Source organism: Triticum dicoccoides, chromosome 4A, assembly GCF_002162155.2.
Source record: "Triticum dicoccoides isolate Atlit2015 ecotype Zavitan chromosome 4A, WEW_v2.0, whole genome shotgun sequence".
Classification (NCBI taxonomy): domain Eukaryota; kingdom Viridiplantae; phylum Streptophyta; class Magnoliopsida; order Poales; family Poaceae; genus Triticum; species Triticum dicoccoides.
In genome coordinates, this window is record NC_041386.1 from 38,984,595 (window position 1) to 38,989,902 (window position 5,308).

General features: G+C 45.0%; 1 long non-coding RNA gene across 1 annotated transcript; it reads left to right on the top strand.

The window, feature by feature from the left end:
- Positions 1-421: 421 nt before the first annotated feature.
- Positions 422-4,161, top strand: LOC119284839. Its single transcript, XR_005139247.1, has 3 exons — positions 422-688; positions 2,134-2,336; positions 2,836-4,161. It is a non-coding gene; the product is annotated as an uncharacterized LOC119284839 (long non-coding RNA).
- Positions 4,162-5,308: the final 1,147 nt, after the last annotated feature.

Here is a 5,308-nt window from a genome sequence, read left to right on the forward strand (position 1 = left end):
CGCCATGGCCCAATTATGGGGGTGTTTGTTTCCAGGGACTTTTTTGTGTAGGGACTAGAAAAAGTCCCTCTTAGAGACTTTTTTACCAGACAGGAGGGATTTTTTAGGGACTAAATTAGGCATTTGGGACTAAATGAAGAAGACTCTCAAGGAGAGTCTTTTTGGAACTTTTCCAACAATGCCCCTCCATGCACCTATTGACCCGCCACCCCATGGTGTTGTTTGATATTATTTTTCTATATACTAGGGGCAACATGGTTATTTAATAACCTCTAAGAAGGGACTAGAGACTTTTTAGTCTCTAGAAACAAACAGGAAGAGACTTTGTAGGGATTGTTTAGTTGAGGCTAGAAAAAGTCTAAGACTAGAACCAAACACCACCTATATCTCACAACAAGCAAATGAAGCCGATCCGTTCCAGGTCTTCCCTCTCTCTCTCTCATAACGCCTGATCCCTCTCCTCGACCTCGCCGCCGCCGCTCAGCGGTCGTTTTATCGTTCCCCTCCCCTTCCTTCTGCCTCTCTTACCAGCAGTGGCGACAGCGCGGCACTGGCGGCCAGCCCTCCAGCGATCTGGCCTTCTTCCGGCACGTAGGCGCCGTCATCACCGATCGGGGCCTCCAGCCCGGCCGGCGACGGCAACGCGATACTGGAGGTCGACGACGCCGGCAACGGCAACGTGATACTGGTAGTCACCATTCCGTTGAACATCCTTTCTCCTTTGTCCTCAGTCCTCACCCTGTTTGTTATCGCGGGCATGATGGTCAGCATTTTCTTTTAGATCATGGTCAGCAATCTCCAATCGAGAAACACCGGCTACATTGAGCCGATGCCATGTCTCATGTGTGTCGTACTCGAGGCTAAAAAGGGGGCGTAGCATAGCACCACAATCTATTTCTTTGTTTCTATTCTTCTCAAGTTATAGGAATTTCGATATTGCTAGATCTTAAGGGAGAGGTGGACATAGATGATTCTTTGATGGTTATACAGGTCAGGTGTTTGACAAATTGTTCGTTTGGCATACAGGTTGTCGTTGTATGCTTATATACTTTCGATCCTTCCCGTACACAATTATACCCGATCAACTAATATAGTCTAATATGTCTATTTTCGTAGTCTCGCGCTCTATGCCCATAATAGATTGTCTGTTGCAGACGACGGCAAGACAGCTAGCGGCATGTACACAGTACATCCTCCTTTCCATCCGCTTGTGCCTTGGCCTTCTCCCGCCCACCAAACTTTCTGAGTAGATCTTCGGTTGCAGATGACGTAGTGTAGGCGGCTAATTACTGGTGGCTTCGATGACAGTGACAACTCTTGTATGTGGAGCTTCTCCCTGACCCCTCGACTGCTCGCTCGGGATTCTCAATGGCACCAACATGTTGGCCAGCATCACCTGAGTCAGTGACCACATCCAACTGCACACGTCTAACAACGGGCTGCCTTTTTCCCGTATGACTTTCTCCTTATTGTAGGATGGATTGACACTATTATTTTGCTACATCTATGGAAGTAAAGTTATGCCATACTCGTGTGAGGATCACTGGAATCAAATTGCTATATATTGTATTTACGTATCACTGAATTTATAGGTTGAGCAAGGTCATACACTGGAAAGATAAAAGCCTACTAATCCATTTTTTCGAGACTAATTTTGACCACATGTTAAAGCAATAATATATGACATGCAGGTTACACAAAACATACCGTCAAATTCATACGTGAAAGGAGCTTCCCATGATATAATTTTCGCATCATACATCTCATATACCATTAATCTTATCAATAGTCAAAGGTTGTTTCGAAAAATGCATTAGGATATATATGGATGGAAGGAGTAGGTAAATTCATGATGCAGGATAGCAGTTTGTACTGTAGTCTGCAGAACAGTAGTAGTACCTTGGCATATGTTCTATCTCTAGCCCAATTGGTCAATATGCTTTCTAGCTATTCCATCTCAGATTTGTGTATTTTCTCAAACAATTTATCTGCTATGAGTAATATTTTTTTAATATGCAGACATACTGAGTTGCTGTCCAGATATGTTGTATTTGACTCTGTGTAGGCATAGTTATTTCAATGTGAGCTTTAGCATTGCAAACTAAGCTTTATATTTATATCTTTTATTTGCAGTGCATTGTGTTACAACTGAGTGTCTCAACAACCTGAATGCGATGTGGACTGCACATTCTTTGTTCTCGCTGTGGTGAATTGAGGGCTCTGCTTTCTTGGGGTGGGAGACGATAGCAGGGTTTTGTGCTCCTTCTCTTGAGCCTTTTTACTCCATCTACCACGTCAATGCTCACAACCTGCTCTTGCTTGGTGGTGAATTCCAGGTCAGCATGTTTGTTACCCTATACAGTGCTCCGTTCTGATTCTTATTCTCTTTTTTTTTTCAATCAAAGGGGAGCTCCCCCGGCTCCATTTCATAGAAACGAAACCACGACAAACCATACAAAATGTCTGGACTAAAACCAGGTTCAATTTTCATACATACTCCCTCTGTTCTGAATTAATTGTTGCAGAAATGGATGTATCTAGACGTATTTTTAGTTCTAGATACATCCATTTCTATCATTTTTGCGACAAGTAATTCGGGACGGAGGGAGTATTAGATTTTCATGCAACAGCTAATAGTATGGTTTGTCTGTGGCTGAATCGATCATTCTCACCCACACAATTGGTCGCCCTTTCTGCCTTCTGGCTCTGATATTGATGTATCGAGAGGATGCCCAGTTTTCAGGTTGTGATGCATAAGCTACCTTTTAATTGAAGTAACAATGGAACATTTTATTGGCATCCTTATAAAAGACCCTCTCGATATCTTTTTTCTAGGGTCATGAATGAGCACATATGCGGACATCTATTTTATGCAATGCAATTGACGCTTTTGGTCAGCCAGCTGGAGGGTCGTGGTGTGCAAAGAAAACTCCAAGGAGATCACATCCACCTGCTTGTGGTTGCTTGCGGTTGTCTCTCTCATCTGCTTTGTTAAGACCCAGGTCCAGTCCTCTCTTCTCTGGTGCATCATCTCGTCAGGGCTCTGCATCCTGCAAACGGGTAGCCGTGAGCTCTGCTCAAGTAACACCTATTGCTCACTCCACAATCTAATAGTCAACATTTTGCAAGCTTCTGAAGGTGAGGAATGAACTGCCAGGGAAGATGCAAGAATATAGCTCTTCTCTCTCAGCTCCCGCTCCTGGTTTTATTTTACGTAATACGATTAGCATTAGCATGGCCGCATGGGCGACCGGCAAAGTTTGGTAAGTAGGAGTAGTTCGTTATAGTTTATGCAGCCTCGTCATGGCGCTCAAAGTGGAAAGCGTATTGTGGTATGGCTAAGTAAAGGTCCCAGTTCTAGTTTAGTCCTGTTTTAGCCTCCGCTCTGGCGCTCAAAGTGGACTGAATGGTATGGGTCAGGGAAAAGGTCCTTTCTTCAGTTTTAGTTTAATTAGTCTTGTTTGCTTTGGTTAGTTTTTTGCCTGCTCTTTGCTTTGTGTACTCTGCTCCTTTTCAAGGGCTCTTGGCCGAACTTCTATTACTAAGAAGACACATTTACGTTCCTGCCCTTTATTGCCGCCACTTCGACTGTTCTTTGTTATGTGTCAGGTATCTCAAGTTGAGTTGATGAGTAGTCCCTCCTGGTAATCAAAATCTTTGCCTGGCTCGCGTTGCACAATCGCCCATGGACGGCTTATAGACTTGCCAACCGTAACTTGCAACATCCCCCGGAGCGTTTGCTCTGCTGCCAAGAGGAGGAGTCTGCGAGCCATCTTCTTCTTGGTTGCCCCTTTGCTCGTCAGGTCTGGTTCTCTGTGTTGTTGGCATGGAGACTGCACAGCTTCACCCCGCGTGCTGATGATGAAAGTGAAACCAAGAACTGGTGGCCTCGGCTCAGCTCGGCGGTCACGGGGGATCGGAGGAAAGAGCAGCTCAACTCCTTGGTTTGCCGCACCTTGAGGATGATATGGCTGGAGAGGAACGACCGCGTCTTTGAAAAGAATCGCGGCCGTGGAATCGGTTGTGATACTCAGAATTAGGACTGAATTTGCCCTTTGGTTGCTAGCTAGGACCAGTGGATCGGCGGATGCTCGCCAAAGGCGTTGCACGTTATGTACAGAGCTCTACTGGAGTTTGTATTGTTTTCTCCCCCTATCTTAATACAGAAGTTTGTATTGTATCCCAAGTTGAGTTGATGAGTACAGTAGTAAATTGCATTGCACGCATGTGGCTGCAACCCGCTTTGCTGCCAATGTTGGCTCGCCCAGAACAGCGGTGCCTTTTCCTCCTGCTGCCCAGGAACAACACTAAAAGCTGGAGCGCATATAAAATGACATCTCTGCTACTGCAAACTCTGAAGTTCAAATCTATTTTTTTTTTTGAAACGGAGGCAAAAGAAGTTCAAATCTAGACGACGCTTGAGCAAAGACGAAAAATAAAACAAAAAAACCCAGCACAGAAGTTACCCAAAATGGAGCAAATGAATGAAGGTAAAAGCATCAAATAAATAGAGATTCGGCTCAATAAGAAATGCAAGTCCAAACGAAGGTTGCCCAAAATTCAAACTATAATAATTGGAAAAATTTATCAGAGCCAGGTTTCGATCCTGGGACCTGTGGGTTATGGGCCCACCACGCTTCCGCTGCGCCACTCTGATTCTTGCTGCTTTGTTTCTGAAACTTAGTTTGTTATCCGCAGAGCCTGCCCTTCTCCTGCCGTTTTTGAACTAAGCAGACAAGCAGTTCCGCACCATAGTTTGAGACTTATTGCATGGTGCCGATCGATGGTGATGACTGATGACAAGGACTCCGGCGACCAAGACGATGAAGATGCATGCCGCTGCAAGTCAACCGGCAAAAACCCTATGCGCAAACTCTCCAACCACCACGCGGTTTAGTATCATCGATGAAGATGACAAGTCTGCGTCTAGCCTGAACAGAGCTGATCCACACCATGGTTTCAGTTTCAGTGCAAGTGCATCATCGGGTTGCGCTGGTCCACTAAGCTCTTTTTTTTTAGACTAACAGGAGGGCAGAAAACGTGAAACCAGGTACAACGAAAGACATCCTTCTATCAAGGTTTTCAAAGGACGGAATTGAGGACTACCCCCTCCCCGATCTGCAATAACAGAAAAGGGAGCTGGAGCGCTCACGAGCTCGAAAAAAGTAGAACTTATTACAAGACTCAAAATCTAGCACAGGAACTAAAGTGTTCATATTAGAAACTAAAGACGACCCTATTGAGAGAGTCAATTCTTCTTCATGCGCCCATCAGTACAGCTCCAGCTTTCTTCTGGCTCGCCTGGTAC